The sequence below is a fragment of the Orycteropus afer genome, unplaced genomic scaffold (assembly GCF_000298275.1).
Source record: "Orycteropus afer afer isolate SDZICR_OR568_19922 unplaced genomic scaffold, OryAfe1.0 scaffold00038, whole genome shotgun sequence".
NCBI classification, from domain to species: domain Eukaryota; kingdom Metazoa; phylum Chordata; class Mammalia; order Tubulidentata; family Orycteropodidae; genus Orycteropus; species Orycteropus afer.
In genome coordinates this window covers 6,806,988-6,824,424 of record NW_006921625.1, presented here as the reverse complement: position 1 = coordinate 6,824,424, position 17,437 = coordinate 6,806,988, and positions in this window count along the sequence as shown.

Below are 17,437 nucleotides of genomic sequence, written 5' to 3'. Positions count from 1 at the left end.
GGCGGCGCGGCGCCCCCCGCGCACACATCCCCACCCTGCGATGATGTGGCCAAGAGCACACACGCGGCCCGGCCAGCTTTCCAGTCCGAGCCTGGAAAGGATGACTGGGCTGCGCGCCCCGGCTCGCTGGTAGCAAAGTCTGCACCGCCGGCCCAGCCGGGCTGGCGCCCCCCGCCCGTCCCTGACCTCCCTAGGGCCCTCCAGCGCTGGAGATGCCCGCTGGGACGAGGCGCCCTCGCGTCTGGGCCTTGCACTTACTGATGCGTGGCTGTAGGTCCTACGTGGATGGGTCTGGCTGGCATTTCTTTTCCGTGGCGTGGACACAGATGGATATGAGGCCTCCTTTCCCAAGCTTGTGTGGTCGCGAGAAACATCTAGATTTGTTAAAAATGCAGATTCCAGGGCACCCCTCGACTCCTTTGGAATGAGACTCTCCAGGCCTCAGGACCCGGGGTTTTAGTCTCACAAGCGCCCAGGAAACTGGATGGCCGTCACGCCTACCAACCCTCCATTTTTGGCCTCTATCTTGTCCCGACCCTGAAGCCTGACTGGAAGCCTAAGAGGGGTTTACAGAGCCCTCGCTGGCCCCAGCCAGGCCGAGCGCACCAGACTCTGCAGGCGAGCAGAGGCCCAGGTGGTTCTGCGGTAGAGCGCGGACAGCTCAGCCGGTGGCAGTTCCACCTGGGCCTCCGGACTGCGCCCCGATTCGGACGCAGTTAACCGGCCTCCAAGGAAACCATTCTGCACCATCTGTTCCTGCGGGGAAGTCACTTTTGCTCTCTTCCACCCGCGAGCTTCTGCAGGGTTCCCAAGAACCAGAGGAACTTGCCAAGGAGGCGCAGGACTTGCTTCGGGCTCTAGGACCCGAGGTTTAGCGGTGGGTCGGGGGCCGGAAGCGGGAGAGGAGGCTACTGCTGCAGGGACACGGACTTTCTGCTAAAACACTGGACACAATGGTGAGGGAGGCCTACACGGTGAATCGGTGTCCCTGGGTTATACCGTTAACAGCTGAAACGCACGTGTCGTGTTACAGACGTTGTACCGCAATTCTCTTAAAAACAACAAAGAGGCAGGTGTACAGGCCTCTTCCCCAACAGCAGAGGTGAGGACACTCAATTTGGAAACAGGTGGGCTGGGTTCTAGTTAAAACCAGCCCTACAGCTTACCAGCTGTGTGTGTTGGCTTTATCCATCCATCCACTCAGCAGTTAGCACTTCTGTGTTAGGGAGGGGACTGAGAAATGAGACACTGTCTTGCCTTCGAAGAATTTTCTGTCTGGTAGGATAAACCGATCAATCACAATTGCTTAGCAACGTGAGCTGGTCTATTTCATACAATTAGCTTGTCCAATCCTGTATTATTTATTACATTCTGCATTCAATCTGATGTTGCAATTGTTTGCTTCACATGCCCTGTTTCATCCTCAAATCCCAATCTACCGAAAACTAAACTGCAGCTGATAGAGGCTATCTCAGGCCCCAGGGCCATACAGTGAATATGTAGGCGGGGACCCTCCCCTAGCTGTATTTGCAGCCACAGCTGTGCCTTGGGTGCTTGGCTGGTAGTTAAGATTGTGTGTCAGCGTGGCTGGGCCTGGTTCTGAGTGGCTGGGCAGCTGAGTGTAGTTATTGCCCACGATGAGCCTGTAATCACCTCCAGGGTGGGATCTGCTCAGAGCAGGTAAGCGGTTGCCTTCAAGGTGTGGCCTGTTCCCAGCAGATCAGGAAAAGCTTTGAGGAGGGTGTCTAACTCTCGGCATAGCTGGACTCAGGGGGCCGAGTGTTGGCCCGCGCCCTGCTGCTCGCCCTGGCCGGGGCCCTGTGTTGCCTGCTGATCTTCGGACTGTGTCATTTCATTTGTCCCTCTTGGGTTCAGCAGCTTCAGAAGCCAGCAGCTGCATGAGTCAGACAAAGCTTCCAGCTCTAGAGGGCCTGGCATAAGGGGCAGAGCTGAAGCTCCAAGTCAAGGGGCCTTCCCCCAGGCCCTGGAGCCGGCACTATAACTCGTACTTCTAGCCTCCTAGAGTGTAAGAGAATAAATTCCTGTTTGTTGAAGTCACCCACGTGTGGTGTTTCTGTTACAACAGCGCTAGAGGACCCAGACACCTTCCTGCCAAGCTCCAGGGTCAGCATCATTACCTGAAAGTACACAGCTCCCAGGTGGTATGAGTATGATGTCACGCCCCTCCTCCCCAGCCCACCTGATCTCCAGGATGCTGCTTAGGAATTCCCATCTCCTGGCACACACACTGGGGGCACAGCGGTTAAAGCACTCAACTGTGAACCACAAGGTCAGCAGTGCGAACTCATCAGATGTGCTAAGGGAGAAAGATGTGGCAGTCTGTCTCCGTAAAGGCTGAAAGCCTCAGAAACCCTCTGGGGGCAGTGCCACTCCGTTGATCTGAGTCACCGAGTCGTGGTTGCTTCAGGGCCGGGGTGCAGTGTTTGGTTCGGCATTAACCCTGGAGCTTTTCTGTTGCGGCAGGTCTTCTGGGAAGGGCATTGGTAGCACGCTCCCAGGTGATCTTCATCCCTGTGTTCCTTGGAACCTCAGAAACACTGAGCGGGAGAACTGAAAAGTGTTGGCTTTGAGGTCAACGGAACAGTTGCTTTCCGACAAGTCCAGGTACTGCACTCGACTCACTGTGACTGGTTGGACTACTTACTAGGCCCTGCAGCATGCTGTGAACCGGCTGAGGGCTTTATACATGTTCACCACTAACTATCCAATCCCATTTATTCCTTAATATTCTCCTGTTACCCATGACTGGAGAAATCTGTCTTGTTTTTTAAAACCTGAAAGTTGCAAGCTTTTTTGAAAGTGCTAGTGGCAGGCCCACACCTGTCCTTATTTTGTTTTTGAGATAATGACTCAAAATGGTCATTGCAGGGGGAAAGTCTAGCCACAAGCCCTGTGAAGCAGACGCCTCAGCTGACATGCCCCCCCCCCCATGAAGGCAGCCTGCTCCCCAGGAAGAACCAGGAGGGAGGCAGAGGGTGACAGATGCCTGAGATGGGAGTCCTGCCCCTGGCTTCCAGGAAATGGCCGCGGGCCTGGCATTCAATACTCGATTGTTAGGTAATGGTGTGGGGTCAGAGGCCAGGATCTGCTCATTAAAATTTCAGAGAGATGGCTTGTTGTCCTTGCCTGGCCTTTGCTGCACCGTTTCCTGTGTGCTATTTCGGTTAACAGCCTGGCCATTCACAGTGAACCGGCGGCCACTTCCTACCCGGCCTCCGCCGGGGGCTTGCAGGCCGCCCTTTGCTTTCCGCAGGCTGGGAAGCACCAGCCGCCTGACAGCTGGGCTGCAGCCGAGCTTCAGACACGGCTGGGAATAGCCTTTATCTGTCCAAGCGCGGTTCCCAAGACCTGCCGCAAACGCAAACACTCACGGTCCCTCCCGTGATTAGGGATCCTGGAGGGCTTTTGAATCCTGTCTCTAGGGGAGATGGAAACTGAGACCTTCCCAGCCTGGAAGACCATGCACCCCATTCCTTTTCAAAGGCTCAATGCCCCCACCTCCTGAGGACCCGGCCCTCAGCGAACAGATGAACCCCTCCTGCCTCAGCACCGGCACTGTCCTTAGCTGTGGAGGAGCTGGCCTGGACTCCCTGTGACCCCCAAGCACAATGGACGCCGTGATCGCCAGGGTTTCACTGGCTGATTTTCAGACCACTAACCCTTTCTAACTAGTCCCTGTTAGTCCGGAAGCTCTGCTTCTCAGCAGCAGACAACCCTTCTCTGACAGGGTGGTGGTTGCACATGATGTCCACCGTCAGGGAACTGAACCTGGGTCTCCCAGCGGACGGCAAGAGTCGTACCACTGACCCACCACCGCCCCCATCGGCATGTAAGAAGCCCATCTAAACACAGAATGTTGCTGGGTAATCGTGGTTCTCCTGGGGACTCGGACGCTCCAGGTCAGGAGGGGCAGGGATGGTCCCGAAGGCCACTCCCCCTCTGTCTACTCATCTGTGTCACTCCGCCAGTTGACTCGCTGATGTCCCCTGACACACCTCCCGTGATGAGATTACCTCAGCCCCAGGTGACTGGTGATACCAAGATGGAGTGAGAGCCACCGTGCCCGGAACACTGGGCTGATTCAGCCCCGCTGGGTGCACGTGCCTCTCTCTCCATTGTCACGTGGGGCAGGGTGACTGCAGACTGAGTACTCACAGAAACGCAAGATTAACCAGACCTGGGAGGGTACCACTCCATCCAAGAAACTGAGCTGCATTTGCCTTTGTGTGGGGCTGGCTTGTTGTTATGTGCCATGGAGTTAGACCCGACTCACAGCGACCCCTCCTTGGGTTTCCGAGGCGGTATCACTACAGAAGTAGATTAACCAACCTTCCTTCTGAGGAGTGGCTGGTAGGCTTGAACCAGCAACCTTCTGGTTAGCAATCAAGTGCCTAGGCACTATGCTACCAGAGCTCCTAGGGGCTGGCTTTGTTGTTGTTGTTGTTGTTATATGCCGTCGAGTCAAACCCGACTCATAGCGACCCCTCCTTGGGTTTCCGAGGCAGTATCACTATGGAAGTAGGATTGCCCAACCTTCTTTCCGAGGAGTGGCTGGTGGGTTTGAACCGCCAGCCGTCTGGTTAGCAGGCAAGTGCCTAGGCACTATGCTACCAGAGCTCCCGGGGGCTGGCTAAGTGACTCTAATAAAACATGGCAGATGGTACAGCTGAGAGTTCTGAGGCTTAATCACCAGAGGCCTCGCAGCTTCCTCCTTACCCTCTCAGACCGTTCACCGTGTCATGCGGATACTCAAGCCGTCCAACGGAGTCAAACTGAGGCGAGGAACCAAGGCCTCTGCCAGCGCCCCTGTGAGTTCACCATCTTGGAAGTGGCTCTTCCAGCCCCCCCTAAGCTTTCAGAGGACTTCCACCCCAGGGGATATCTGACTCCAACCTCCTTGGAGATCCTAAGGCAGAGCCATGCAGTAAGCTCTCCTGACCCATAGAAACTGCGAGAGATCAATGAGTGTTTGCTGTTTCGAGGTCAATCGATATGTAGCAATAGATAACTAATACACATTTAATAAAGCAAACATCCCATTTCCATGTGTTCATCTAGCTTCCAAGGATGTCTACTCATATCCAAACCAAAGACACTTCCCTCCTTATTTTCACACTTCGAGTACAGGTTGTGGCTAAGGGTGACCCTAAGTGCAAGTTCAGTGTGGTGACCAACAGTGCTGCCTTTCACTCTCACAGGGGAAATGTCCTATCTGTCCACGGATCTGTCTGCTGTTGTGCCTTTGGGCACAGCATGCTCGGTCCTACCTCGTGTGAATATGGGTTCAAGGAGGGACTGGGCCCCAGTGATGGACAGCAACCCCATGCGGGGATCGGCCGTCACAGCCATGGCCAAGTCTGGGCCTGGTGTTTCCCCAGGTTCTCTGAGCACTTGCCCTGCATGGTTAGCCAGCCACGCAGGGATCTCCTCTAAACTGCCACTTCCATAAGTTGTAAGGCACTTTGTCCTGGCTGCCAGAGAGCCCAGAGCACTCGCTGGCTGCTTGGTCTTGATGCCTCAGGGAGAAAACATGACTAAAGGCGGCAAGACCGGAAAAGGAAGCATAGAAGCTCCTGCCATCAGCCTGCCTCTCGGATTGCTGCTCCTGGAAAGATCTCTGGCCTCTAGGGGCCGGGAGAGCTAGGACAGGTGGCGGCTGGGAGGGCACTTGGAGGGGCTCGGGGGATAAACTCAGGCCTCCATATCTAGTCCCCAGAGGGCGAACAAAAACCGGTTGTGGTCAAGTTGACTCCGACACAGGGAAAGCCCCTGTATGTCAGAGACCCGTGTTCTGCTGTGTTTTTGGTGGCTAGCTTGGCAGAAGGAGGTTGCCAGGCCTTTCTTCCAAGGACCTCAGGGTGGATTTGAACTTGCAAGCTTTCAGTTCACGGCCAAATACATTGACTGCACCATCAGGGCCTCCCCCAGAGAGAGAGGCCAGCTGTGTTTCCTGAAAACTCAGGGAAGACCATTCTAAGATGCACCACGTTTACGAAACACCTTCTCTACCTGACCTCCTCCGTGGCAAACCAAGCCTGTGCTCCTGAAACTGAAAAACAGCTGGGCATTGTCCTGTCCATGTCCTTGAATAAGTTCCCATTTCGTCTCTGCTATTTCAGGCAAACCACCCCAATTTCTTTAACGGGCCTCCTGGGCCCCATTCTCTCACTCTTTAATCATATCTGTTGCTCTCTCTTGGATCCACTCCAGTTTTGTGACTTCTCTCAAATGGTGGAGGCCAGAGCCGGCCTCAGAGCCCCACATGGAACAGCAGAAGGGCTGGGTCACTGTGTCCCATGGGGCCCTTCTGCAGCCCGGACTGTTGAGCTTGGGCTGGGCTTGTGCTCCTTTGGGGGTGAAGGAACAATTCTAGGGGTTCTGGGTGGCCACTGTCCTCATTTCCTGTGGCTGTTGTAATACAAAGGCCACACTGAGTGGCTTTAAAGAACAGAAATTTATTTCCCACGGTTCGGAAAGCTAAAAGCCCCAGTTGCAGTCGAGGCTGGGTCGGCTTCTTCCTCGGTAGCCCGAGAGGCTCCCTGGTCCCTTGGCAAGTCTCCCTTTGGCATCTGTCTTCCTCCGTGCATGTGTGAGGATGTGTCTTATCTGCTCTTGATACTTCAGAAGTGACTAGACTTAGAACCCATCCTCCTCAGGCAGGACTAATTAACCTAACAGAGATCAACTTATCACCAAACACAACAGCATCTGCAGGTATGGGGTCTGAATTCCAGCACTTATTTTTTGAGGGGTACACTATTTAATCCGTAACAGTCAACCACACTGAGCTGGACCAAGAAGCAACATTATGATACATGGAGAAATGCCTGAAGTTGTCTGGGATTTCATTTTACTTGGACCCACAATCAACACCCACAGAAGCAGTAGTCAAGAAATGAAATGATGCATTGCATTGGACAAATCTGCTGCAAAAGACCTCTTTAAAGTATTTAAGAGCAAAGATGTCACTTTGCAGACTAAGGTGCACCTGACCCAAGCCATGGTATGCATGTGAGAGCTAGACAATGAATAAGGAAGACTGCAGAAGCATTGATGCGTTTGAATTGTGGCAGTAGCAAAGAATATTGAAGGTACTATGGACTGCTGGAAGAACGAACAAACCTGTCTTGGAGGAGGTACAGCCAGAATGCTCCTAAGATGTGAGCATGGCCAGGCTTCTTCTCTCATACTTTGTTCATGTTGTTAGCAGGGATCAGTCCCTGGAGAAGGACATCATGCTGGGTAAAACATAGGATAAGCAAAAGAGGGGAGACCACTCAATAAGATGGACTGACACAGTGGCTGCGACAACGGGCTCAAGGATGGCAAAGACTGCAATGATGATGCAGGACCCTGGGTTTGAACCAGCAACGTTGCAGTTTGCAGCTGGGTTTATTTATTTATTTATTTTTAATTGTGATTTGGGTGCAAGTTTACAGAACAGATTCATTTTCCACACAGTAGTTTATACACATTCTGTTTCATGATATTGACTGCAAACCTGACAATGTAACAGCTCTCTTCCCACTTCCTCCCTGTAGTTACCTCTTTCCTGTGTCCTTCTTTCCTATGCATTCTTATCCCCTGAGCTATCTCCCTGTGTAAACACTGCCCTTCTGTTCTCCCGTGATTGATTGTTCTAAGGAGTATATCTACCTGGTGTAAATGTCCACTGTATATGGCTGTCTATTGTGTGGCCAGAAGCCACGGAGTGAGTTCAATTCCAGGCCTGCAGGGTAACTAGGGGTCATAGTCTTGGGGGTCTCACCAGGCTCTATCAGACCAGTAAACCTAGTCTTTTTTATGATTTTGAGTTTTGTTCCACATTGTTATCCCACTCTACCCAGGATCTCCTGCACTGATCCTTTTTCTGAGCGGTTGACAGTGGTAGCCAGGAACCATCTAGTTCTTCTGGTCTCATGGTCATATAGGCTGAGGTCGGCACAGTCCACTAGTCCCTTGAACTGTTCCCATGTATCTTTGGTTTCCTTCATTCTTCTTTGCTCTGGATGAGGAGACACCAATTGTTGCATCTACATGGCCGCTTGCACGCTTTTAAGACCCCAGTTGCTACTCACCAAAGTAGGATGTAGATCAATGTCTTTGTGTAGTATGTTATGCCAGTTGAGCAGCTGAGCTCTTAACCACTGTGCCACCAGGGTTCCTCTTTTTCTACCACCCCAGGAAAATGGAGTCTTTTCTTTCTTTTTTACTTCTACATTTACCTGCATATACCACTACTATCAGCATGCCAAGGAGCTCTGGTGGCACAGTGCCTGAGGCATTTGACTGTTAACCAGAGGTTAGTGGTTCAAACGTACCAGCCACTCTACTGAAGGACAACGGGGCAATATACTTCTATAAAGATTTACTGCCTGGAAACCCAATGGTGGTCGCTTTGAGTCAGAATTGACTTGATGGCAGTGAGTATCAGGCATGCCACCTTGTATTACAGCCAAACCTGTGAAAGCTGGAACTGTGTAAGGCAGAAACCTGTCAGAGAAGGAAAACAAAAATATTTTCCACTAAGAGAGAGCTATAGAGAAGTGGTAAGACTGCACTCTGTCAAAGTTGGAAAACTTGTGAGACCCAGAAAACAAGGCAGTCCTGTTGAGTTCTGGCTCTCCCAGGTTTCACTGGATAATTATCGTGGTCTAGGTCTGTTTGCCTTAGCAGACAGGGAGCCCCCTGAAGGCAGGTCTGGATCGTGCTCAGTGTTACATCTAATGTGCCCATGCCTGGAGTCCCTGAGTGGTGCAAGGTATTAATGTGGTCAGCTGCTAGCCGTCAGGCTGGAAGTTCAAGTCCACCAACAGGCTCCTGGAGGAATGGCCTGATTATCTATTTCTGGAAAAAAATCAACCAATGAAACCCTACAAAGCATACTTCTATTCTGACACACATGGGGTCACCATGAATAAGGATCAGCTCAACAACAAAAGACTTTACTAGCCCATGCATGTCCCAAAGACAGAGACAGCAATTTCTCGTTGACTGGATAAATGATCCAGTGTGTTCCATGTTCCCACCTGGTCTTTGGGAATTTTCTTTCCTCCAAAGTTTGCCAACCCCGGCTCAAGAGCAGTGTGCCATGGAAGTATATTTATTTCTGAAGTCCAGGAAGATAAGTGGGCAATATTTCATTTCTTTCCCAAGCCACTCTCCCAACAACTTCCATAACTATTCCAGTTAAGGCCCATCGCCATGCCTGCAGCCTAAGGCTTGTGGAACATTTCCAGTCGCTCAGATGGATCAGAAGCACCACTCTGGGTGGGCTGATGTGGGGTTATTCCATGTCCAGTTAGACAGCACTGGAAGGTCATGGCATTACCCAATACTCTGGCTGGTTACTCACAACCAGCCACTTCTTCACCTGCCCAGGGAGCGAAGAACGCACGCTGCTCATTCATGCCCTACCACCATGTGGTCCCCAACCCACACTGTCCAGGTGGGCTTCCATCAGATGTACTTCTGCCCCCTTGGCCCTGATAACCAGCACAGTGCGGCTCCCAGCAGCACGACCGTCATCCCAGAGGTTACAGCCTGGAAGCCGATGCACACAGTCAGCCACAGGCAGCAGGGCGTCTGTCGTCACTCCCCAGAGTCAGCCTGCAGACCTTCAGACAGGCACCAGAGGTCTAAGCGTGAGATCTTTCTAGGCTGAACCCACTTCCTTCTTTGCTTAGATTGATGGCAGTTGACCTATTTTATGGCTCTTTAACTGACCTAGTTAGGAGTCTATTTGGGAAAGTAGCACAAAAGTCTCTTGTAGCCCTGAAAAAAAAAAAAAAGAGGAGGAAACACACATGCATGCATACAACACACACACACACACACACACACACCCCAGAAGTCAAAAGTTGTAGTAATGTTCCCTAAAGCATTCATTCTCTTTAAATAAAGGAAGAACACTTGTCAGAAGGTACTTACAAAGTATCAACAGTCCTTTCAAAAATAAAATAGACACCTTTTTTTTATTAGATATTTGTTTCCTGGTAAGAGGCCGGCAGGCCAATGACAATGAGTGCTGATGGGAAGTCTCATCTTACAGACAGAGGCCAAACAACTGTCGAACCAATCTCGGCAGATGGAGATGCAAGGACCCTCTAATCACAGCAGCTGACCAGTGTCAGCTTAGGCACAAGCTACACGCCTGAGGTATAACACCACGGTGAGCTGGTGGAATAAAATAAAAACGACACCTCCACGCTACAAGAGAGATTTAGGGGATGGGCCAATAAGCAACATCATGATAATCGAAGAAAATATCGAAGTTGTCAGGATTTCATTTTACTCGATCCCACCACAATCAACACCCCTGGAAAGCAGCAGTCAAGAAATGACATGACATATTGTATTGGGCGAATCTGCAGAAAAATACCTGTTTAAAATGTTAAAAGCAAAGATGTCACTTTGAGGACTAAGGAGCGTGTGATCCCAAGTCATGGTATTTTCAGTGGCCTCGGACGCATGGAGAAGCTGGGCAACGACTGAGACAGACGGAAGAAGGATCAATGCCACTGAATTACGGTGTTGGTGCAGAATCTGGACTACACCACGGAATCCCAGAAGAATGAACAATCTGTCTCGGAAGAAGTACAACCAGAATGCTCTTTAGAACCAAGGATGGTGAGACTTCGTTTCACATACTTTGGACCTATTATCAGGAGGGGCCAGTTCCTGGAGAAGGACGTCATGCTTGGTGCAGTAGAGGGTCAGTGAAAAACGAGAAGAGCTTCAATGAGATGGGCTGACCCCGTGGCTGCAGCGACGGGCTCACGTAGAGCAATGACTGTGCGGCTGGCGCAGGGCTGGGCACTGCTTTGTCCTGTTGTGCACGTGCCACTGCATCACTGTGAGTTGGCGCCAACTTGATGGCAGCTAACAATAACGACTTGCTCCTGAAGACAGATGACCAGACACCCAGTTCCCAGGTGTGAGTAACAAGCCTTCCCATGAAAGTAGAGCTATAACGGTAAGTAGTATTTATCTATCACTTCTTATGTTCCAAAGGCTTCATGTGTTTGATTTCTAAAGTTCCCTATTACCCGTGAGATGTGTGCTATTTCCCATTTACAGGTGAAAAACTGAGGCTCTGTGACATTAAATATGTTACTCAAGATCCCACAGCTGGCAAGTAGCAATTCCACACTGTACTCCAACTCGGGTCTGCTGGTTCAGTGTCTATATTTCCCTTCCCTACACCAGACCGTCTCTTGTCCAAGCAGATTCCACTCAGATTTGGACGAGAACCCTTGATCATCCTGCCACCATCAGACCACTTAGTTCCCATCTCTTGCCCCTGTAAAATGGCAGCACTCTTTAACACACATAGATTTTCACTTGGTTAAAAATGTGATGGATTGAATTGTGTGTCCCCCAGCATAGATGTCAACTTGTCTGGGCCATGACTTTCAGTGGTTTGGCAGTTACATAATGACATAATCATGCCCCATGATGAGAGCTGATGTGCTCAGCCAATCAGCTGGAAAGAGATGAGGGTGGGATGTAATGCCCTTACTCAGGTCACAAGCCTGATCAGACGTAAGGGAAGCGTCTCTGGGGTGTGGTCTGCATCACCTTTTATCTTATAAGAGATAAAAGACAGAAAAATGAGCAGGGGGGGGGGCTGACTACCACTGAGAAAGAAGAGCCAGGAGTGAAGCAGAACTTTTGGACCTGGGGTCCTCACAGTGAGTACCTCCTGGACCCAGTGGGAGAGTAATACTAAGACACATGGAGATCTCCAAGGAATGCCAGGCTCACGGATGTTGACGGGAGACAAGGACCTTCCCACAGAGCTGACACAGAGAGCAACCCTTCCCCTAGGGCTGGTGCCTTGAACCCAGACTTCTAGCCTCCAACACTGTGAGAGACTAAATTTCCATGTATTAAAGCCACCCATTTGTGGTATTTCTGTTCTGGTTCCCTAGTGCCGCTCTGACAAGAATATACCACCAATGGGATGACCTTAACAAACAGGAGTTTATTCTCTCACAATTCGGGAGGCTAGAAGTCCAAGTTCAAAGTGCCAGGCTCTAGGGGCTGGGTGAAAGCCCCTCAACCTTGGGGTCCAGCTCTGCCTCCAGCTTCCGGCCCACTGGAGCTAGAGGCATTTCTTCACTCAGACAGCTGCTGGCTGTTGAGGCTGAGAAGCCCAAGGTTGACAAGTAAAAAGGCACAGCCCCGATGTTATCAAACCACATTAATTAAAGTTCATTTTAAGTCCCAAGGTCAGCAGAGCATGGCAGCCTGCTGAACAATGACATGGCTACACGCAGGGTCCAAGCATGCCATAGGCTAGAGACCATTCCCAAAGCTTTTTCTTATATACAGGAAGCAGACCACATACCCAAAGGCAGCTACTCAGCTGCTTATGGTAGATCCCACCATGGAGGTGATTGCCAGCCTCATCATGGGGAATACCTACCACCAGCTTGCCCAGCCACTCAACCAGGCCCAGCCAAGTTGACACACAAACATAACCACCACAACTTCTTACAATAGCACTAGAAAACAGATACTAAATGCAGTGCAGGGTCCTGGATTGAATCCTGGAACAGCCAGGAGACTTTACTGGAAAAACCACTGAGACCCAGATAAAGCCTAGCACTTAGTAGTAACGTCTCAGCGTTGGTTTGTCTGTTTTGGCGAAAGCACCACATCATCTACAATGTTAGCAATGGGGGAAGCTGGGTGGGGTACACAGGAACACTGTGCTATCTTTGCAACTCTTCTTTTGATCTGAAATTATTCCCCCAAAATTTTAAGTCTCTTTTAAAAAAAGGACTTCTAAATGAATGAAAGGAAACACGTGGAAAGTGAGCCCCACGAGACAGTCCTTCTGTGGCATTAAGAAGTCAATGCTAATTGCCTGCGGTCTATCAGGTGGCCTCGTGATTACGTTTTAGGGAAACCTTTCTCTCAGTGGTGCATAAGTATCTGTGTATGGAATGATATTTGAGACCTGTTTCTAAGTAATTCAGGGGTGGGGTGGGAAAATAGTTAACACTGAAACAAGACGAGCCACCGACGACCCGATTATCAACGCTGGTGGAGGGTGCGTGGGCATTCGCTGCAGTATTCTATTGTTAAATATTTCACACCTTACATAATAAGATGATGTCATTCTCATGTGACATTAAGTCGGTTCTGACTAACAATGACCCCTGTACAACAGACCGAGACACCGCCTGGTCCCCACCATCCTCACGGTCCTTGCTGGGACAGAGCCCATTGTTGAAGCCACTGTGTCAGTGAATCTTGACGGGCTTCCTCTGTTCGCTGACCCTCTAGTCTACCACGTGTGATGTCCTTCTCTAAGGCCTGGTCTCTCCTGATGATGTATCCAAAATACATGAGGCCAGGCCTCTCTGTCCTCACTTCTAGGGACTGTTCCAGTCGTGCTTTTCCAAGGCCTATGCATGGCCATGGTATAGGCAACCTTGTCAGCACTGTGATGCAGACACATCAATCCTTCTTTGATCTTCCCTACTCACTGTCCAACTTTCACGTGCACATGAGGTTTTTGAAAACACCAAGTCTTGGGTCAGGCGCACCTTAAGCCTCAAGGTGACATCTTTGCTTTTCAACACTTTAAAGAGGTCTTTTGTGGCACATTTACCCAAGGTGATGCATCCTTTGATTTCTTGACTGCTGCTTCCATGGGCAGTAAGATGACTAAGGAAGCTAACTCAGGAAAACAAGATAAATTGGCTTGATGTATATATGAGGGTGGTTATTAAACTTTGTTCATAAAGAAAAAAAAAAAAAAAAACCACTGGAAAACAATTGAAATAGGCTGCCAGGCTTGAAAATACAAGTCATGAGGGCAAACACAGATGTACTGAATTCAATGTTTAGCAGACGCTTATCTGCCAGGGGTATACCGGACAGGTGTCCCTGAAAAGTTATGCTGAAGTCCTTCCTAACTGTGAATAGGACTTGTATGGAAACAGGGATTTTCTTTTGTTATTTTCATGGAGTGGGTTACTGAGTAGAGTGGGTCTTCCCTCCTCAGCACCTAAGTCCCTGGGGAGCAGGTGCAATGTTTCCTCTTGGGACCCAATGTTCAACACAGAGGCTGCTCCATCAATGTTTTATTCAATCAGTGAGCCTATCAGTCAGTTAATGTTCTTAAGAGCCTAAGTCCTAGTCCCCTGGTAGGACTTGGTACATGTTTTACACAACCAGCTAGTTCCTTGACAGCTGTGAACCTCTTTTTTGTGGCTGTAATACACAGGGAGAACTTGGGATGAGATTCTGAGAGCTTCCTGACTGGTGAGGGACCAGACAACGGTTGCTGTCCTCACAGTCTCATTTGTAGTGGGCCTGGAGGCACAAAGGGAAAACACTTGGCTGCCGGAGGGGAGTGGCACCTCTGACCATGGAGAACAGTGTTCCCATGCTGTCCTTACTAGTATTGCTAGTACATGCCATGACTAGCAACACTCTGTACGTGGGCTTGAGAGGGTGGGATGCTATGTCTGCCCTGGCCGTGTCCTGCCTTTAGGAATTCCCAGCAGCAGCTTGATGATCCTAAAGCACACATCAAGCTGAGAATGACCCTGGAGAAGCTATTTTGGTCTTCTCCAATAGACATGTAGAAGCCCTGGTGGCACAGTGGTTAAGCGCTCAGCTACTAATAGGTCAGCGGTTCAAACCCACCAGCTGCTCCTTGGCAGAAAGATGTGGCAGTTATTTACATAAAAAAGACAGCCTTGGAAACACTATGGGCAATTCTACTGTGTCCTACAGGGTTGCTATGAGTTGCAATCAACTTGATGGCAGTGGGTTTGGTTTGGGGAACAGATGTATAAGGAGTCCTAAGGAGCTCTGGTGATGTAGTGGGTAAGGCATTTGGCTGCTAACCAGAAGGTCAGCAGTTGAAACCTACCTGGGGCTCTGCAGGAGAAGGATGAAGCAGTCTGCTTCTATAAAGATGACAGCCTTGGGAACTCTATGGGGGCAGTTCTACTCTGACCTTCAGGGTTGCTTTGAGTTGGAATCCACAGAAGGGTTGACATTTGTGCAACAGGGACTCAGAGTCCATTGACCTGTTAAAATAACCTGGGCACCTGGATAAACTGTTAGATCCAGCAGCAATTCAACTGGGAAGCCCTTCTTCCAGGCAAATATTTGCCTCTCATTGAACTTCCACTGGACGTCTGCACCGTGGCCCAGCACCTGCATTTCAGATGAACCCTTCTGCATGTGGAAGGTGCTGCAGAATGAAGAACAATACAAGTCAAGAGAGACTGCACATTCAAAGAGCACAGGAGGTCTGGGAAGTGCATGGGGAAGTCACATGACTTTGATCCCGCCATCACGTTTCTCCACGCGCCTCAGCCTGGAGGTGAATCACTGGTCTGGAGTTTGCACTCACACAGGGCAGGAGACTCAGCTCTTCACCTCCAGCTGCCCCAGGGCTTCCACATGCCCTTTGGAACACATGCCCCTGGCCTTCTCTGCCCCTACCCTGGCACCGTGGGGATCTCAGTTCCATCTCCCTGAAGCTGGCAGGAACCCTGCTGGCCCAGATGACCCGTACTGGGCTCTGGCTGGGGACATGATACCAGTCAGGCAGCCCTGTGTCCAAACGTCTCCTTGAAATGCTAGTGAAGACAATGCTTTGCAATTTGGCTGGAAACGAGGGTGTGTTCTCAGGTGTGCCTGCCTGCTCCTTCCCCGGGGAGGGAGAACCTGTCCGGGATGCTCCTCCTTGCTCCAGTCTGCTGGGAAGTCCACCTCCATCAGCAGGCCCTCGGCTTTGTGCTGCGGAGGCGGGGCAGGTAGAGAGGATGGGAGAAGGGCAAGCAAGAGAGGCACCTTGGAAGAAAGGCCTGGCCATCTGCTTAGGAAGGGCCATAGCTTTAAACACTCTACGTTGCTGTTCTACTCTGAAACATATGGGGTCCCCATGAGTGGAATTGACTCCATGGCAACCAGTTTGGCATTTTATTTAAAAAAAAAGACCAGGGGGTCTGGGGAGTTAGAAGCAGAATAACAAGGGCCTGATTGGGGTGAAGGAGCCCCAGGGGCATGATGGTTCAGCACTCAGCTAACCAAAAGGTTGGCGGTTCAAACACACTAGCCGCTCCGTGGCAGAAAGATGTGGGAGTCGGCATAGGCAAAGATGGCGGCCTTGGAGACCCTACGGGGCAGTTCTACTCCAGCCTCTAGGGATGCTGAGTTGGAATCAGTTTGATGGTCCTGGGTTTGTTTTTCTGTTTTTTTGATCTGGGGTAGCAAACAGCTAGGGTGGGGAGAACTGAAAAGGAGGGACCTCAAAATATGGAGTGTAAATTCCTGGGTCTTGCTATCAGTGCTCCGGGAGGAAGGACTGGACATCCTGTGGGGTTGCTTATGACCTCTGAGCACACTCACAGCACCCCACTGCCACCACAACCAGGACTCAGCTGAGGACAACCCCGAGGATGCAGTCTGCCATGTTCAGAATGGCCATCCTCTCCAGGTGACGGAGGCCTGGTGTAGCTGGCAGCCTGGGAGACTGCCTCTGCTCCAGGACACACACTGTGCAGGGGTGTCCCCTGCCTCGCCAACAGGCCACGACCCAGCCAGCAAGGCACACTGAGAAGGAACAGGGGCCTGGGCAGGGTTCTGTCCTACAGCGGTATCTTCAGCTGCTCTTCCCATCCACTGAGGCTGGTCCGGAGAAAGAGAAAGAGGGCCTCTTAGCAGGAAGTCCCAGGCTACAGGGTCCTGCTTCCAAGCCAAACGTGACCCATCAAAGCACAAGCTCCAGCCAATTATCTAGAGACATTTGGGAAACATATGGTGGCCAAGAAGACAAGGAAAAGAGCAGCGACCACCAGGTCCACTGCAGCTCTCCGCAGCCCCACGTGTGTCAGAGAACTGTGCTCTACAGTTGCCAACGGCTGCTTTGTCGGAAGTAGGTCAGCAGGCTTCTCTCCTGCAGTGCCTCTGGGGGGACGTGAACCTCCACCCTTTCAGTTGGCAGCCCAGTGTGTTAACCATCTGCAGCCCCCAGGGACCACCTTCCAAAAGACCACCCTCTTATGTTGTCTGGAAGCTGCTTCCTTTGGGGAACTTCTTATGGCGACTCGATCTCCACTCCAGGGAAGAAGTGAGCAAGTGAGCCTCCTAGAATAAGGCTCCAACCCCAGACACCACATCTGAATGAAAAGGGCACAAATCGGTCCCTCCCTGGAAGCCTCTGGAGAAGTGGAGGTCTTTCTCACCTCTTGACCACCTGTTGCTGTAGGCCTGAAACGTGGTGACACACTATACAAACTTTATTGATGACCCAGCCAAGGAGCTCCAGGCAGTCTTGGCACAAGGACAGGAGTCACCAGGCACAATGTGCTATCCGCATGCCTTCCAGGACTGTGAGCTCCAGGGTGGTTTCTTGTCTGGGTCTTTCTGTAGGGGCTTG